The sequence below is a fragment of the Talpa occidentalis genome, unplaced genomic scaffold, assembly GCF_014898055.3.
Source record: "Talpa occidentalis isolate TD23 unplaced genomic scaffold, MPIMG_talOcc4v2.1 talOcc4.9, whole genome shotgun sequence".
NCBI lineage: Eukaryota > Metazoa > Chordata > Mammalia > Eulipotyphla > Talpidae > Talpa > Talpa occidentalis.
The window spans coordinates 107,468,487-107,488,655 of record NW_023605305.1 but is presented as its reverse complement, the minus strand read 5'-3'; the positions used below and the strand labels follow the sequence as shown (position 1 = coordinate 107,488,655).

Sequence of the window (20,169 nt, the reverse complement as noted above, 5' to 3'; positions counted from 1 at the left end):
AGTACAGGAGTGCTTCCTGTTGTTCAAGTTTCTTGTCTTTGTGTTCTGCAAGTTCCTCCACATTCCAAAATAGTAAAGGGGCAGCCCCTACAAGAGACCTTCACCAGGCACTCTCTAAGGCTTGATGCTGCTGGCCACCTCTTTTCTACCCCTTTTCTGTTTCATACCTTACTACTGTAGTTTTTTATCTCCTCACCGCAGGAAATATTGAAAGCCCCATCCCTGGCAATTAATGGCTCAGGATCTGATATGGTGGAGATAGGAATGTTTGATTCTGGAAACTCCCACATACCTGGGGAGGTTAGCCAATGACTCAAAAAATGTAAAACTGCTTTGCAGTGTGGCTACGCTCTCAGCATGCCAAGGTAAGGTCTAAGACCTTTTCCCAGACCTGCATCTGCTCTCAGATGCAGACCCCAACCCAGCTGAAATCAATTTGGGCATCCTCGAGATCGGGCGTTAATGAGGCCGATCAAGAGAAGGACTCATCCAAGGTCATTCTGGTCACAACCCAGTGAGTAAAAAGGATGGGGATGCTAAGGAACTAGAAATTGTTACTTACACAGGACTTAGTAGAAATTGTTACTAGCAATTGTTACCTACACAGAAATTCAAAATATTCTCAGAGATGATGTTCAGGGAAACAAAAAGAACAAAGCCAATAGGTTACCCAGAGAGTTTAACCTGGGCTCGGACGGAACTCCTTCCTTTGATCACAGATGAAGCAGCTTGTTGTTCTGTTTGTTATTCATTGTTGCCTAAAATGCAAATTCACTTAAAGACTTTTTGACCCTCTGAACTCTATTTTTACGTAAAATTTTGTGATGTCCCCTTTGAAACAAACCCCAAGGAGTTATTCTTGCAGATTGTTCCTCCTGACTACACCAGTAGTTAACCTTACCTGCATTTCCTGCACTGTATGGAAGACCATAAATGGAATTGACCTTCTGGCACTGCATGAGAGCTCCACCCAGCTTGACTCAAATTCTGACTACTAAGCCCTGCTTTCTGATACAAAAGGAACTCTCCACCTCCCACCTCCTGCACCCCACCTATACCACGTTGCCTACCTTTTCTTGTCCAACTCATTGACTCTCCCTAATGGTCTCTAAGTGACCCCGTTGGCCCTATTCAGGATTAGAAATTGAGAGGCTGTCTTGCATCTGTCCCGGCCTGGGTAGGTTCACCATCTGTTCGGGCAGCTTAAAAGAGAATCTTGGCTCCTTCGGCATCATCCCCACAGGTTTTTTTTTTTTTTTTTTTTTTTTTTTTTAACAGTATGCAGGGGAAACAAGCCAGCAGGGAAACAGCAACTTGGGCCCCCTGTGAATCTTTACACTCTCATTCCTCTGGGCTTCCTCTCTCAGCTGTCGCTCCTCCTTTTTATATTGGTCTTAGAGTAATGCTGCCCTTATAGTCTCAGCTTCCAGGCGCAGGTGTGCATACTTACGCATGCCCCCCTCATACTCGGGGTGGTCTGTTTTATGACTTAAAACTAGTTGCTCTTAAATTGCAACAATTAAAGGAGATTGTATTAAAAGGACCTCATTCCTTTCCCACATATCTGGCGGCTTAGCGTTATCCATCTCACCCGAACCACCTGAGATACATCTAGTCAGTATTCAGACCTCTGAAATTGGCAAGCCCTGCAACCTCTTCAACAGGCATTCTGTTATTCCTGAATCTTGTCCCACTACCTACGGACAGTAGCCCATATACAACTCTAGTGGTTAATCAGAACTCTAAAATTAAATATTTTCTTGCTTTACTATATACGAAATCCCAAATTACCATCACTCAACAGCAACCCATCCAAAGTTAAGGGAAACATCTCAAATTATGGGGTAGTTCCTGTAAAACCATTCATAGCAAACAGATTCCACTAGATGTCGCTGTTGGAACACTAATAAACAATTGCCCTTTGAGGCGCCTCTGGCTTTGAATTCCCTATTACAGGTGCTATTGCATGCTGGCTGCAACACTGAAACGAGCGAAAGTCTTTGGCCTTACTACTTACAAGTGGGATCTGGTGGAGCTGCCCCCAACAGTAAAGATACTAAACCTTCCGCAAAACCCTTGAGATAAAATTATTCAAAATAATTCAAAATAATAACGCTTGAGACATTATTATTCAAAATTTACTAAAATAAATGGGTCATTAGTCCTGTTTTCCTCCTTTCAACAGTCCTATTTGTCAAGTCTTAAAAGATTCCACCAACTAGTCATGCTTAACTATTATTGAAATCTCAGAATTCAAGTTCTCCTCATTAAGGCTCTAATACGTAATTAACATGATCAACTTAATTGAAGAGACTCAATGGTCACCTGGTGACTATTTCATCATAAAGTGTCTGGCCAGTAGGTTTTATTCATTGCCTGTTATCAACTAGTCACACTCTTAGTTTACCTTTATCTTTAAAGAAACACAATGTACATTTGTCCTACTGTCCATGACTTAAACAACAGAGAGATTGCCCACAATTTGTGCCGCCAGGACCTGTTCATACTCTGCTCTAAGACTTCTCCTTGTTGGTACCACATAGATGATATTCTGATACAGGACCCCTTCAAGGAGAATTTGGATGCCCTTACAAATCAGAAACAGGCTGCACACAAAATCCAGGGATCAGTGGATATAATCTGGTCTTCTGATGCTTGCCAAATGCCATATCACAACTAAATATCAGCTTTTACAGCTCAACTCAAACCAGTTCCTCTCTAGGCTCATACCTGTTAGGTTTCTTCAGGTCTGACAATGTCACATTCCAAAACTTTGAATTTTACTTTAGCTTATTTACGAGATGACTCTAAAGGCTATCACCTTCCTTGTGGAGGGAGTAGCAACAACACTCATTGGACAAGCAGGTTATACAACCAGGTCTGGTTCTCCCTGAATCAGTTTTAGACTTGGGGCATTGGTCATTCCTGAATATTCCTCCTGGGGCTTCTGGTCTTAAGCATGATGAAAAGTACCTCCCAATTGGGTTTTGGATCAAGAGGCTGCCATAAGTCACTACCTGTAAAGCATCAAATATTAACTGCCTCCTGGACCCTTATAGAGACAGAGATTTCATTGTCCCAGACAGATTTCCATCCTATGATGGTGAAAGATTTTTCCCAGCACTGGATTAAGCAAAAAAGGAAACTTCTTTGCTTAAGTGGAAATGTAACCTACCATAATGGGTCAAATCTGAGAAATAGGAACTTCCCAAGTTGCAGAAGGATGTGGTATCTCCCATACTCAGCCCTGTGCCCACAGACCTTAGAGACAGTAATGGTGCTCCCATTGCCTCCTCCTGTGATGAAATTGGGACTAAATAAAATTCAGGACTAAATAAAATTCAGCATCCATTTATAATAAAAAGCATTGAAAAATTGGGAGTAAATGGAATGTATCATAACATAATAAAAGTCATATATGACAAACTCACAGCTAGTATCATTCTCAATAGTGAAAAACTGAAAGCCTCTCCACTAAGATCTGGTATACAATGGTGGGTGTCCACTTTCACCACTACTATTCAGCATAGTATTAGAAGTCCTAGTAGAGCAATTAGGCAAGAAAAAACAATAAAAGGAATCCAAATTGAGAGAGAAGAAGTAAAGTATCAATATTTGCAGATGATATGATAATATACGTAGAGAACCCCAAAGGCTCAATGGAAAAATTAATTAAAATAATCAACCAATTCAGCAAAGTGGCAAGTTAAAAAATCAACACAAAAAAATCAGTTGGCTTCTTATATGCAAACAATGAGATTGAAAAAGAAGAAATCAGGAAAGCCATCCAATTTATAATCTCACACAAAAAAATTAAATGCCTGGGAATAAATGTAACAAAGGAGGTGAAGGATCTATACATGGATAACTGTAAAGCTTTGCTAAAAGAACTAGGACAAGACACAAAGAAATGGAAAGATATTCCATACTCATGAATAGGAAGAGTCAGCATTTTCAAAATGGCCATCCTACTCAAAGCAACTCACAGATTCAATGTAATCCCAATAAAAAATCTGAATGACATTCTTCAAAGTAGAAGAACAAACATTATTAAAATTCATATGGAACCACAAAAGAGCCCAAATAGCCAAAGCTTTCCTGAGTCAAAAGAGGAAAAATGGAGGTCTCATACTTCCAAACCTCAAACTATAATGTAAAACCATGATAATTAAAACAGCATGGCACTAGAACAAAAACAGACACACAGATCAATGGAATAAAAGTGATAGTCCAGATGTAAAACCACACATTTTTTTGTACAACTAATTTACGCAAAGCAGTAAAGTGTATACAATGGAATGATGAAAGCCTCTTCAATAAATAGTGCTGGAAAAATTGGATGGTGACATGCAAAAGAAACTAGATCACTATCTTACACCATACACAAAAATCAACTCAGTGGGTAAAAGACTCGGATATAAGTCCAGAAACCATAAAGTACAAAGAAGAAAACATAGGTAAAATACTCCATGACATAAACTTCAGAAACACCTTTGCAGATTCATCTCCAGCAGCAAAGATAATAAAGGATAATATAAACAATCCAGATTACATCAAACTTAAAAGCTTCTGTACAGCCAAAAAGACAGTGATCAAAATGAAGAGCCACCCACTAAATGGGAAAAAATATTTTCACACTATATGTCTGACAAAGGACTGATATTAAAGATATATAAAAAGTTCATGCAACCAAACAAAAAGAAAAGAAAAAAAATCAATTGTAAAATAAGCAGAAGAAACAAGGAATGAGGTACAAACCCACACCTGTGAGAATGGCCCATATTAAAAAAAAAAAAAAAACAACTAAAACAAATGAGTGGTGGTGAGGGTGAAATCTCTCATCCTCTCACTTTATTGGTGGAAATGCAGACTTTGAGATGCAAGTCCCTTTGAAAGAAGTGTGGAAGTTTCTCAAATACTGAAAGTGGATCTTCCATACAACCCAGCAATTCCACTTATAGGTATCTACCGAAAGAACACAAAAACACTAATTCATAAGAAAACCTGCATGTCCATGTTTATAGCAGCATGATTTACAATAGCTCAGATAAGGAAACAACCTAAATGTCCAGAACAGATGAGTCGATCTGATCAAGATGTGGTATGTGTGTGTTTATATATATATATATATATATATGCAATAAGATATTACCATAGCAAACAAAAAAGATAAACTTATGCCATTTGCAGCAACCTGGGTGGAACTGGAAGGGATTATTCAAAGTGAAATAAGCCAGAAGGAGAAAGATAAATGGTAAATAGATTCACTTATATATGGACTATAGAAAAACCAAACAATGTATCAGATAAAGACAAAATTTAGAACCAATCCTTGAAAGCTGACAATTCAGCATATGTGAAGTATCCAATAAGGGAACTAGAGTGGGCAGAGAGGAAGAGGGAAAAAAAGAGGGGGAAATCACAACCGACTATGGGTCAGCATTATGGATGCTTTGGTGGTGGGAGAACTATGGTAACCACACCTGGGGGAAAATCCTATAGTGCAAAGAAAACAAACATGGGTGTAAAATAATGGTAGCTCAATAAAAAATACATTATTGAAATAAATCTTAGTCAATGTCAATTCCTGGAATAAAACATTCATGACGTCATTTTAAAATACATGCATACATACATCTCATTGGGGTTGAGAACAATATAGCCTTTCTGCTATAACAGTTGCTATTCAACCAAACTCTAGAAGTCTTCAGTAATAAAGTAGTTAGCAGATATTTTCCGTATGATTAATAGACACATTGATGTAAATTTTGATATGAAAAACTTTATCAGAAATATGAAATACAAAAAATAAAAAGTTCTAAAACTGAAAAATACTATAATTAAAATTAGGAATTTAATGGATTGGTAAAACAGTTTATTAGATATTATTGTATAGAGGATTAGAGAACTGGAAACTAGAATAGAAGACAATATGCAGAAAACAACAGAGAAAAAAAGGATTGACAATATTCAGTAACGCATAAGGGACATATGGGACATTGATAAAAGGTCTAACACAGGTGTAATTGGAGTACAGAGTGGTCACACTGCAATTTTCCTCTCTGGAAAAATTTATTTGGATATTTAAAAATATCTTCCTTGTCTTTAATTAAATTCTTGAACATGTAGGATACAGTTACATTATTTGCATTAAAATCCTCGTTTGCTGTTTCTAACATTTTGGGTCAGTTTGGGTTGATTGATTACTCTCATTCTGGGTCATATTTCATTGCCTCTGTATGCCTGGTAATCTTAGGTTGAATTCTAATATTGGGGCTATTACCTTGTTGGGTGCTGCATATTTTTGTGTGTTGAACATTTTGTTGAATTTTACTCTGGCATATACTTATTTTATTGGAAAACAGTTTGATTTATTCAGGTCATATTTTTTATGATACATTGCATGGATATGGAGTGTAGCAGTTTCATTCAACCCACATAAAATATGAGGTTTTTCAGTCCATATGTGATAATAGGCACTTCTTCTAGCCTTGTGTGTGTTAGGTATTTCTTCTATTCCTTTTGGATGGTTCTTTCTCCAGCTTTGGATAGTTTTCTCATAAGGGAGAGCTTTCTTCCTTGCTCTACTCTCTACCACATGAGGATACAAGAGGTCAATAGTCTGCAACCCAGAAGAAGTTTTTCACCAGAACCTGGTCATCTTTGCACCCTGATATTGCACTTCCAGGCTCCCTCCCTGTCCCAACACAAACAAAAAAAATGTGTGTTGTTTGTAAGTTACCCAGTTTATGGTATTCTGTTTTGGCAGGCTGAGTGGATTAAGACATTATCCGTCATTGACTGATTCCAAAGTCCTGAAAAGTGTTACTCCATGTTTTCTCATCTGGTTGATATTACTCTTGTCACTTTTGGTAGGAGGGTAAATCCAGTCCCTGTTATTCTATCTTGGCTAGAGTGGCTTTACAGTGGTTTTTAAAATTATCTTTGCACTTATTTCTGATGTAACATTCCTTAAAAATTATCAAACAATGCAAAATTACACAAAACCCATTATACTCATGGGAAAATGAGGTTAGGCACACATCCCCAAAAAATTCTGAAACATTAAATGAAAAGATTAGGACCAAATAAAAATAGAAGTACAATTTTTAACAAGTTAAGTGGTTAACAAATGCATAAGTACTGCAATATACATGGCATTTAATATCATAAAAGAGCTGAAATTTCCTTGAGGAAAAGTATGCCCACACTACTGCCAGACTGTCCAGTTCCCACCCCACCATACTGTAGGTGCAAGAAAGAGAAGAAAAGAAAAAATAAGAAAAAAATGACAGAAAGTGGGAAATAGAGAAAAATAATGAGACTTTAGTGAAAAAGTCAAATTAAACTGACAAGAAAGAGGGGGATATTAGAGAGAATGCACAAGACTGAGCAGCCAAAATTGTCATCTGAACTGCAGCAACTTGTGAATTACTGTGGAAGGAGGGGTTATCTGAAACAGGATTAATAGTTGTAACACCAGATGTGGATGTATGTGGCCCATTACCTATAAGGTATGTGGGAGCATAAGTTTTATGTACTGTACTTCTCCTGGGTACAGTCTTTTGCATTCATCTAGTGTTTCTTAGGTATGAAATTGTGCTTAAGGAAAAACAAAATTCATGTCATAGCAAATTCTTCCATAATACACCAATTGTAGAGGAACAAACATGTTTTTATTATTTTTTAAGTATTTATTTATTTATGCATACAAGAGCTGAGATGCAGGCCAGAGGTGCGGGGGGTGGGTGGGGGTGAGAGGATTCACCAGAGACAGAGTGGGGAGCAGAACAGGTGGATGGACTGAAACACACTGCTGAGGGGAGCAGCAGGCGAGACAGGAGAAATCTGCTGAGCCAGTGGGTTAGCTCCCTGGCTGGGGATCAAACTTGAGCTGCAGTGGCTGTGGATTGATTGCTTCATAGCTCTGAGACTTAACCCGTTGCACCACCAAGGAGGCCCCAAATCATATTTTTAAAAAGCAAGCATTATAGGGTCTCCCCTGATGGCGCAGGCAGTTGAGCGTAGCGCTGTGAAGCTGTCTGCAACCTCTGCAGCGCCGGTTCGATCCCGGTAGGCTGGCGAGGGTCCCACATGGTGCAGGAGACCTCTCCTGCCTCGCCCGCTGCTCCCTTCAGCAGTGTATTTGGTCAGTCTGCCTGTTCTGTTCCCCATTCTGCCTCTGATGAATCCTTTCACCCTCCCGCACATCTGGCCTGTACCCCGGTTCTTGTATAAATAAATAAATAAATCTTTAAAAAAAAAGCAAGCATTATAGAAAAATTAACCATACTTTATTTTTTCAAAATTTTCTGCTTTTGTTATTATTTTACTATTCAATCAAAAATATTTTAATGTATGTTTTAAATGATAATCCTTATAAGAGCTTATGTGTTATAGTAAGTAACAATTTTGCTGCATATACATTTCTTGGTACTTTCAGGAAAATTTGCCAAAATTTTGAAATTGAAAAAGATGATGGGTATTCTGTTAATAGAATACTGGGCACTGCCTAGAAGATCCTTTGTGGTTATCATATTCTGCAGGATTTTCACTTTCCATTATCTTTGGTCAATTGTTCAACTTTTTGATGATTGAAGTTAAATTGTGGAGGGAGGCTGCTGCTGCTGCTGTAAATGGTTCCTGTTCATAGAAATAAAGTTAACTTTGCATGAAAGAGATGCAAATGATTCCATACTTGCTCCCAAACCTTTGTGGCAGAGATGATTCTAAAATTACATTTCATTTAATTGCTCTATTGCCCAACAGGTGTCTACTCTTAGGATTCCATTTTCAATAAGATTTATCATCTTAATGTTTCCCTCATTAATCAATGAGTTGCATATTTTCATTTAATTTTGCTTGAGACTCATAATTTTATCCTTTAACAGCTTAAAATTCTGTTGTATTTTTGCATCTAATATCCTGTTGAGATATCTAAGTATCATTTTTTTCAATGTTTGCTTATTGCAGCAGGTAGACTCTAAGATGGCCGCTCAAAATGCCCACTTCCTAGTATTCACACCCTAGTGTAATCAACTCTTTTTGAGTGTAGGTTAGCCTACTGACCTTTTTTCCCCCTAAATAACAGAATATAGCATATGTAATGGTATATCACGTTGACATTTAGATTACACAAGATTGTGACCCCTATCTTGCTACTAGACTCTCTTCTTTGTTGGCTCTTACAAAGCAAGCTGCCAAATTATGCGAAATGCGAAACTTTTGACACATAAAGGCTTGCTCCAAACCTTTGCACTAAGAGATAACCAGAGTTCAGCATGACTTCCAGCAACATAAGTCTGGGTCCCTGAGATGATCCTAATACCCCATTAAAATGCCTTCTGGAAATGCATACATTGTGCAAAAATGAAAAATGATGTAAAAAATATATAAAATTAAATAAAATTTAAAAAATTAATTAAAAAATAAAATAATAAAAAAGAAAATGCATACATTGTGCAAAAATGAAAGATGATGTAAAAATATATAAAATTAAAAACAAAAACAAAAATGCCTTCTGGAGAGAACTCAGTGCTCAAAGATTAATGCTGCCTGGAGAATTTACTGTTTATTTTAACGAACACCAACTTTCCTATTTTATTTTCTTAAGAAGGGTTTTGCAATTATGACTCCTTCCTCTGTCCCTTTGACATGTATAGTGTCTTTTACAACCCAGACTTCGTCTTTCTCAGGAAACTGCAATCACTGCTTTGAAGTGTGATCATCTGGAAGGACAGCTTGGTCTTTATGGGAGGATGGAATCCTAACTTTGATAGTTTCAGTTGCTGGCACCAAGGTCTAACTGCATTAACCTGGACCAACCCTTTGGAATTTTTTTGTTTCCCCTGCCTACTCCTCTCTATTCTCCCTTTAAAATAGCCAAAGACTTCTGCTCAAATTGAAATGGAGCTCAGCCCTTTCTCCTACTGTTAGGACTTACTGAATAAAATCTATTTTCACCATTTCCTGTAGTCCTACTGTTTGTTTTTTAATAGTCCACACAGGAGGAAACTGGAAGCAACCTCTGGCAAAAGAACCAGCCACCGAAGGAAACAAACTCTCCATCCAACAGTTGCAAACACCTGGATTCTGGCAGCAACATGAAGAGTTTGGATTTGGATCCTCCCCTAGTTGGGCCTTCAGGCAAGACCCCAGCCCTGCCCAACACATTAATTTGTGACCTTGTAAAATACTTTACGCAGATGACTCAACTAAATATGCCTAGACCTCTGACTCAGAACAACTGGGAGATAATGTGTAGATAATGTGTAGTGTTTTTTTTAGCAGCTACATTTGTGATTTTTTGTAACTATATAACTAGACTGCCTCTCTGAAAGTTTAAATTATTTTTCATATTCTTAATTTTTATTTCTTTTTAGGCATGGAAATTTATTTTCCCGATTTGATTCTTGTTTTTTTTTTTTAATTCATACAAGCACTGGGTACAGTCAGAAGCGCGGAAGGATGAGAGAATTCACCAGAGCCAGAGCGGGGAACAGAACAGGCAGACTGATGAAATACACTGCTGAGAGGAGCAGTGGGCGTGGCAGGAGAGGTCTGTCGCACCATGCGGGACCCTCGCCAGTGGCCGGGGATCGATCCGGCACTGCAGAGGCTGTGGGCAGCTTCACAGCCCAGCGCTCAACCTCTGCACCACCAGGGGAGGCCCCCGACTTCATTCTTTATGGTCCTTTTCATCTGCTATCTTTGCACTTTCTTAAATTTAGGACAAACAGTCTCTCTCTGTGTGTGTGTGTGTGTGTGTGTGTAATATATATATATACATTTCTAGATATATATTTGTTTTAATTTTTCTCTTCTGCAACTCCTATTATCCAGAGGTTGACACTTCTACTTCTAACTTACACAAATGTCACCTTTTCTTTTGATATTTGCTTTCTTTTTATCATTTTTCCTACGGCCTTCCAACCTTTTCCTTAATCTGTCTCATCAGCTTTTATCTGGATATGTTCTACTTATCTCACCTACTGTGCTTTTTTTAAACATGTATATTTTAGGCCTAATGTGTTCATTTTCTAAATTGTTGTGATTTCATTGATATGGATTCCTACTATCTTAATTTTCCTTATAACATAATTTTTAAGTTGCATTATATTTATTGAGGTAATTTTGGTTTACAACACTCTATGTGATTCAGAGGTACAGATTAACTCCTCTTCAGATATATGTTACTGCACCACCACCTAAATTTGATTGATATGCATATTTAAAATTTTCATTATTTTAGTAACTCTTTTTCAGATTGCATTGTCTCAGTTATCCCATTTGTTTTCTTTTAAGACAGGTGGACTAAGTTTTACTTTGATTTATAATATTATATTCTCTTGTTGGTTTTCAATGTTTTGGGGCAGGGATCAAAGAATCCACCCTTCTCTATGTCATTTTCCATTAAAATGAAAGGGGTGGGTGTTAAACTTTGGGACGGTGATCTTCAGGTATTATCAGATCACTTCATCATTCCCACTTGCTGCCTCTCCACAGATTAGTTCCTCAGGTTATAATTTCATGGATTTGAAGAAGTTGGAATTTTGGAGGAGGCTATATGCATTAGGATTTTGGGGAGGAGAGAGATGGCAAAATGAATGTTTATGTCCCTAAAACTAACTAATTTTATTGATCTCCTCACCTCACCAGTGCTGTTTTGCTGACCTAATATTACAATCATGACCACTTACATCAGGAAACTGGACTGTTTCCTTAAATTTCTTTTGATTAGACCCTTGGTTGTCCCAAGGCAATGTGGGAGACAACAAAAATAACTTTATTTATTTATTTAGTTTTTTTTAAAGATTTATTTATTTATGCATACAAGAACTGGGGTGTAGGCCAGAGAGGTGAGGGGGAGGTGAGAGGATTCACCAGAGACAGAGTGGGGAGCAGAACAGGCAGATCGACTGAAATATACTGCTGAGGGGAGGAGCAGGTGAGACAGGAGAAGTCTGCAGCGGCATGTGGGCAGCTCCTTGGCTGGGGATCGAACTCGTGCTGCAGTGGCTGCTGATAGCTTCATAGGTTGCGTCTTAACCCCTTGTGCCACCAGGGAGGCTCAACTTTATTTTGTAATGTGCTTCCCCCCCCCCCTCAAAATTTTATTAATTTCTCAATCATTCACATAACTAGATAATTTTGGCAGTACAAATTCACATAACCATATGTGCACATGATTCTCACACCTTCACAAAAGCTACTTTGCCAATGTCCTATCACCTTTCCTCCCTAACAACTTTACCCTCCTCCTCTTCTGAAAACCAGTATGTTTTTTACAGAATCTGATCATCATTTTGCTGTTCTTTGCTTTGATTATTTATAGTTTGCAAATGAGTGGAACCATCCAGTAATTGTCTTTTACTTTCTGCCTTATTTCACTTAGCACAATCATCTCAAGGTCTCTTCATTTTGTCCCAGAAGGCACTATTCCATCTTTTAAAAAATTATTAAAAGATTAAATTATTTTTTATTGTTTTATGTGCTTGTTAATATTTTGACAGTGTAGGATTTCTCCCCTCAGGTATGGTGACCGTGGCTCTCCCACCACCAAAACACCCAGAGTCCTTCTTCTCAGTCGATTGTGTTTCCCCTCCTCCACCCCCTTTCTCACCCTTCCCCCTTTCTCTCCGCCTCTCCTTCTCCTCTTTGATGCCTCACATCTCTGTGCAACTTTCAAGGGTTGGTTTTAAAGTTTGTCTTAGGCTGACCCTGTCTTTGGCTTTCTTTACTCCACCTGTAAGTGAGAGCATCTGTTATTTATCTTTCTCCTTTGGTTTTCTTCATCCAGCTCTATCCATGTTGATGCAAATGGCATGAATTTATCTTATTTTGATCACTGTGTGGTATTCTATTGTGTATATCTACCGTCTTTTTGATCTGCGCATCTATTTTGGGTCACTTAGGTTATCTCCATCCTTGGCTATTGTAAATAATGCTGCTATAAATATGGCAGTCCAGATTTCTCTTTGAATTAGTGTTTTTGTATATTTGTGGTATACACCTAGGAGTGAGATTGCTGGGTCATACAGCAGATCCACATTCAGTCTTTTGAAAGACTTCTACGTTGCTTTCCATAGACACTAAGCCAGTTTACAGCCCCACAAACAAGGTATAAAGATTCCTTTTCCTCCACACTCTTAGGGACGCTTGTTTCTGGTCATTCTGATATGAGTCATTCTCACTGGTGTGAGGTGGTATCTTATTGTGGTTTTGATTTGCATTTCCCTGATAGTAAATGATGATGAATATTTCTTCAAGTGCCTGTTGAACATCTGTTTGTCTTTGGAAAATTGCCTGTTTTAAATCCTCTGTCCATTTTTGATTGGATTATTTTCTTTTTCTTGATTTCTCTGAGTGCTTTGTAGATCTTCAACACCAGCTTTTTGTCTGATGCTCGATATGCAAATGTTTTCTCCCATTCAGTGGGGTATCTTTTCATTTTGGTTACTGTCTCTTTCACTGTACATAAGCTTTCAGGTTTAATGTAGTCCCAGTTGTTTATATATTTTTTTAAATAAATTTTATTTTTGTATTCCCCATACAATTGCAACCCCTTTATTTTGACCCCAATCCCTCCCCTCCCCGCCCCCTACTCCCCATAGAGTGTCTTTGGTTCATAGTTTTTTGTTGATTTTGATTTTCACTTTCTTATAGTTATTCATTTTCCTGGTCCCAGTTGTTTATATTAGTCTCTGTTCTCCTTGCTGCTGGGAATGAATCCACAAAGATATTTCTGAAGTTTATGTCGTGAAATTTTTTTCTATGTGTTTCATGGTTTCAGGTCTTACATCCAACTCTCTTATCCAGCGTGAGTTGATTTTTGTGTATGGTGTGAGATAGTGATCTGGTTTCATTATTTTGCATGTGGCAGTTAAGTTTTCTTGACTTATATTTTGTTCCAGTGTATATTCTTTATTCCTTTTTTTTTTTTAAATCTTTTTTTTTTTAATTTTTTTATAGATTTATTATTTATTTACACACACAAGCACTGGGTACAGTCAGAAGCGCGGGAGGGTGAGAGAATTCACCAGAGCCAGAGCGGGGAGCAGAGCAGGCAGAAGGACCGAAGTACACTGCTGAGGGGAGCAGCGGGCGGCAGGAGAGGTCTGCGCGCCATGTGGACCCTCCTCCGGTGGCCGGGGAGCAGCCGGGGATCGAACCGGCACTGCAGAGGCTGCGGGCAGCTTCGCAACCCAGCACTCAACCGCTGCGCCACCGGGGAGGCCCTCTTTATTCCTTTTTCATCAACTAGTTGTTCATGTATATGTGGATTTATTTCTGGGCTCACAATTCAAATCCATCAGTCTGTGTGTTTGTTTTTGTTCCAGTACCATGCTGTCTTATTTATTATGGCTTTATAGTATATCTTGAGATTGGGATGTGTGATGCCTCCACTCCCTTCTTTGTCGAGATTGCTTTTGCTATTCAGGGTCTTTTGTGATTCCCATATGAATTTCAATAATGTTTGTTCCACTTCTTTGAAATATGCCATTGATATTTTTATTGGAATTGCATTGAATCTGTATATTGCTTTGGGTAAAATGGCCATTTGGCAATGTTGCTTCTTCCAATCCATGAGCAAGGAATATTTTCCATTTCTTTGTGTCTTCTTATATTTCTTTAAACAATGTCTTATAGTTTTCTTTGTGTAGCTCTTTTACCTCCCTTGTTAGGTTGATATAAATTTTTATTTTGGTGTAATTGTAAATGGGATAACTTCTTAATTTTTTCTTCTTCTATCTCATTGTGTATAGGAAGGCAACTGATTGTGTGTGTTGATTTTATACCCTGCTACTTTGCTGAACTGATTGTTTCAATGGAATCTTGTGGGTTCTCTATGAATATTGTCATCTGAAAATAATGATAACTTTACTTCTTCTTACCCAACTTGGATACCTTTTATGTCTTTCTCTTGTCTAATTGCTCTACCTAGAACTTCCAATACTAAGTTCAATAGCCATGGTGAGAATTGACACCCTTATCTTGTACCAAATATTAGTGGAAAAGCTTTCAGTTCTTCACTATTGAGAATGATACTAGCTATGGGTTTGTTATAAATGGCTTTTATTATGTCAAGGAATGTTCCATTTGTCCCCAGTTTTTTGAAGGTTTTCAACGTAAATGAATGTTGGATCTTATCAAAAGTTTTCTTAGCATCTATTGATATGATCACATGGTTTTCATCTTTCTTTTTGTTGATGTGTTGGGGTATGTTGATTGATTTTCAGATGTTGAGCCATTCTCATGTTCCTGATTTGAATCTCACCTACTAATGGCATATGATACTTTGAAATTCATTGTAGGATTCAGTTGGCTAGGATTTTTATTAAGGATTTTTGCATCTGTGTACAAATTGGTCTGTAGTTTTCTTCCTTTTTGTCTTTGTTTGGCTTTGGTATTAGAGTAATGTTGGCCACATAAAAAGTATTTTGAAGCATTCCCTCTTTTTGGACAATTTGAGTAAGATTGTATTAGTTCATCTTTGAAGGTTTCGTAGAATTTATTTGTGAAGCCATCTGGTCCTGAACTCTTGTTTGTGGGGTTTTTTTTGGAAAGTTTTTTTTTTTTTAAAGATTTATTTATACAAGCACTGGGTATAGTCAGAAGCGCGGGAGGGTGAGAGAATTCACCAGAGCAGGGAGCAGAGCAGGCAGAAGGACAGAAGCACACTGCTGAGGGGAGCAGCGGGCGGCAGGAGAGGTCTGTGTGCCATGTGGGACCCTCCTCCAGTGGCCGGGGAGCAGCTGGGGATTGAACTGGCGCCGCAGAGGCTGCTGGCAGCTTCGCAACCCAGCGCTCATCCGCTGCACCAGCGGGAGGCCCTGGAAAGTTTTGATTACTGTTTCAATCTCCTTGTGATTGGTTTGTTCAGGATCTCTATTTCTTCACTATTCAGTCTCAGATGATTGCATAATTCCAAGAATTTGTCCATCTCTTCTAGGTTATTGAATTTGCTAGCATATAGATGTTGATAATAGTCTCTACCTTGAATTCCTGTAGTGTCTGTTGTTGTAGTCTGTTGTAGTGTCTGTTGATTTCATTTTTTATTCTATTTATTTGAGATTTCTCTCTTATTTTCTTGGTGAGCCTTGATTTTGTTTATTTTTTCAACAATCATCTTTTGGTTTCATATATATTTTGGGATGTCTTTTAAATTTCTATTTACTTCTGCTTTGATTTTTATTATTATTTATTTTTTATTTATACAAGAACTGGAGTACAGGCCAGAGGTACGGGAGGGTGAGAGGATTTATTAGAGACAGAGTGGGGAGCAGAACAGGCAGACTGACTGAAAACACTGCTGAGGGTAGCAGCAAGTGAGGCAGTAGTGGTGTGCTGCTCCATTCCTGGCCGGCCAGGAATCGATCCCGCACTGCAGAGGCTGTGGATAGCTTCACAGTACTGCACTCAACCCGCTGTGCCACTGGGGAGGCCCTGATTTTTATTATTACAAAATGTTCTTTTACTGGTTTTTGGATTTGTCTCTTCTTTTACTATTTCCTCAGGTTGACAGAGGTTATTTATTTGAACTCTTTCTTCTTGATGTGTGGTCTCTATTGTTATGATGTATTTCCCCCTTAGTACTGCTCTTGTTGTGAACCATAGGTTTTGGATAGTTGTGTGTTCATTTTTGTTTATCTTGAGGTATTTTTAAATTTCTTCTTTGATTTCCTCATTAACTCCATGACCTTTCAATAGTGTGTTATTCAGTTTCTATGTATTAAAAGATTTCCCTGCTATCTTTTGATAGTTGATTTCTTGTTTGATACCTTTATGTTCTGGGAAGATGCTGGGTATGATTTCAATTTTTGTGAAATTATTGATATTTGTTTTGTGTCCAAGAATGTGATCTATTCTGGATAAGGTTCCATATGTGCTTGAGAAAAATGTGTATTTGGCTTTTGGTGATGTAATTCCCTGTATATATCTACAAGATCCAAGAGGTCTAATTGTCTATTTAAAGCTATTGTATCCCCGTTTATTTTTTGTCTAGTTGATATATCCATTTTCAAGAGTGGGGTATTGAAATATCCTACCACAAATGTGTCTTTCCAATATTTGATTTTCAGAGTTGATAGTAGTTTCCTAATGGTTTTTTAAAAAATATTTATTTATTTATGCATACTAGAACCAGAGATGCAGGGGTGTGTGTGTGAAAGTATTCACCAGAGACAGAGCGGGGAACAGAACAGGCAGACTGACTGAAATACACTGTTGAGGGGTGAGATGGGCAAGACAGGTCTGCTGTGCCATGCAGGTAGCTCTCTGGCCAGCCGTAGAGAGAATTCCTGCTGCAGAGGCTGTGGATAGCTTCACAGTGCTGTACTTAACCCCTTGTGCCACTAGGGAGGCCCCTGCCTGATGGTTTTGATGCCCCTTCATATGGTGTATATGCATTGATGAGTGTTATATCTTGTTGATGTATCATTACCTTTATCGTTATATAGTTTCCCTCCCTGTATCTTGTTACCTTTTTTAACTGGAAATCTATTTTGTCTGATATAAGTATGGCTGCCCCTGACTTCTTTATTTAGTGTCCCATTTGCTTATAGGATTGTTTTCTAACCCTTTTCTTTGAGCCTTTATTTCTTTAGAGTTTAGGTGAGTCACCTAGAGCTAGCATAAGGTTGGATTCTCTCCTTACCCAATTAGATGCTCTGTGTCTTTTAATTAGTGAATTATTTCTAATTGTATTTACAGTGATTATTGATAAGCGATAGTCTGTTGCTACCATTTTATTCTTAATTTTTGTGGATCGATCTATTTCCTTATTTACTTTTTTCTGTATGTTCCTCATTTAAGTTTCAACATGTAAGTTTTGATATTTCTTGGAGGGGTGGTTTAATGTTTGCAAACTCCTTCAGCTTCTCTATGTCTGAAAAGACCTTTATTCCTCCCTCATATCTGAAGGAGAGTCTTGTAGGATAGAGTATTCATCGCTGGTAGTTTTTCTCTTTTAATATATGAATATATGAACACACCATTCTATACTCTCCTTGCTTGCAGTGTTTCTTCAAGGAAGTCTGATGTTAGCCTGATCAGGGTATCTTAATATATTATCTGCTGCTTCTCCCTTGCCAGCTTCAATATTCCTTCTTTGTCCTGAATTTTTTTGAAAATTCACTATGTCCTGATGTCAATCTTGTTTCATGGTGATCTATAATCATTGATCTTTGGTGTTACTATTGTAAATTATTTTGGGCTGCTGCCGCAAACTACATCCATAAAAGATGATTGGCTGATGGCTCAGATGACGTTAGCATTTATAAACAATGAGGTACTTTAAATGAAGGTATATGCATTTTAAAAGACACAATGGGGCCTCCCCTGGTGGCCCAAGCGGTTGAGCATTGAGCAGCTGAGCATTGAGCGGTTGAGCGCAGAGCTGTGAAGCTGCCTGCAGCCTCTGCAGCACTGGTTCTATCTCGGCTGGCCAGCGAGTGTCTCACATGGCACGGCAGACCTTTCCTGTCTGCTCCCCTCAGCAATTCCCCCCTCTGTCTCTGGTGAATCCTCTCACCCTCCCGCGCATCTCGACTTAGATTTAAATAAATCTTTTAAAAAAATACACAATGCTGTATTAGATTTAATAGACCATGTAAGAGTGTAAGTATAACATTTATATGCACTGGGAAACCAAAAAATTTGTGTGATTTGCTTTATTGTGATACTCATTTTTTGGAGTGATCTAGAATTTAATCCACAATATCTGTGAGTTGTGTCTGCACCATACATGCTGTGATGCCTCCCCTAGAGCTCCCTTAAGGAGTGAAGACCTGGAGTGCTGCCAGCTTTTAGCTGTCAGCCATCTTGAGCAATTTCCTTGGTTAAAGAAATCCTCCTTGCTTCAGGTCATATCCCCTTCCTTGGCAAAGACTGCACCCCCCACTGTGGGGGAAAATATCTTTAAAATTTCTACTAATTTTGAGCAATATAAGGGATGTCCTATGACCTTTATTGATACTGGGCATCACAACCTACTTTTTCCCAAGTCTGCTTCCTTTCTTCTCTTCCATAGATATTACTCCCTAATGATCTTCCTGCATACCAAAATCCATCACAAGTCTGCTTCCCAGTGAACCCAAACTGAAGCATTTCATTTATAGGAAGTGGTAATAAACATGAGAAGTAACATGGCATAAGGTAAGAAATGAATAATTAGAAATGGACAGAGAGATTCGGCAGCTCCTTTACGGAATTTTACTTTCACAGCTAGGATGACCAAAATCAAGTTTTAAGGGCTCATCACCCTACTCCTTCTTTAGTATGGGAGATAATCAGTTAAAATATAAATTCCAGTCACATGTACAGAATTCTGTATCTTTGAAATTAACCTTTTAAAAAAAAATAAGCCGTAGGGCCTCCACTGGTGGCGCAACAGTTGAGCGCTGGGCTGCAAAACTGCCCACACCCTCTGCAGCGCCGGAGGGCCCCACATGGCCGCAGACCTCTCCTGCCCCGCCCGCAGCGCCCCTCAGCAGTGTATTTCGTCAGTCTGCCTGTTCTGTTCCCTGCTCTGTCTCTGGTGAATTCTCTCACCCTCCAGTGCTTCTGACTGTACCCAGTGCTTGTATAAATAAATAAATAAATCTTTAAAAAAATAAACAGTAGCCACAAACTTAACATTTTCTGACAGTGGATCAGAATATTTTCTTTTATCACCTCGTTAAGAACTCATGGCAATGAGTAACTGGCAGTTTTAAAGACCAAAAGAAACCTTTAAATTGGCTATCTTCTGTTGAGCTCTTAAATATGAACAACATGAAGCAATTTACACAGGCACCGTCTATACCTGATAAAACTCGGTTTTCTAAGTCACCTGCCCCACACTTGACTTCAATCCCTTGCTGAACTAGGTCTACTGCTTGGCAGAGACTGAAGCCTTCCTCATATAAAAGATTTAACAACAGGAATTAAGAGACTTTTGAAATTATTTCCCCTGGATATATAATTAAAAATGCCAAAAAACACCACCACCACAAAACCCATCAATAGGGGGAGGAAACTTAGAAAATGAATGATTAAGTAAGAATGAATGGAAGTTTTGGTCGAGGCTCGACGGTGGGGCGGTGGGGGGCAGCGCCAGCTCTGGTTACATCTAGACGCAACGCTTCGGTAGACAAGAAAACGGAGAAAACGCCTCAGGAAGCAGCAATT

General features: G+C 38.5%; 1 long non-coding RNA gene across 2 annotated transcripts in view; it reads right to left on the bottom strand.

Moving 5' to 3' along the window:
- Positions 1–20,169, bottom strand: part of LOC119237010 (uncharacterized) — a 40,636-nt gene that overhangs the window by 19,561 nt on the left and 906 nt on the right. The gene's annotated exons all lie outside the window — the stretch shown is intronic.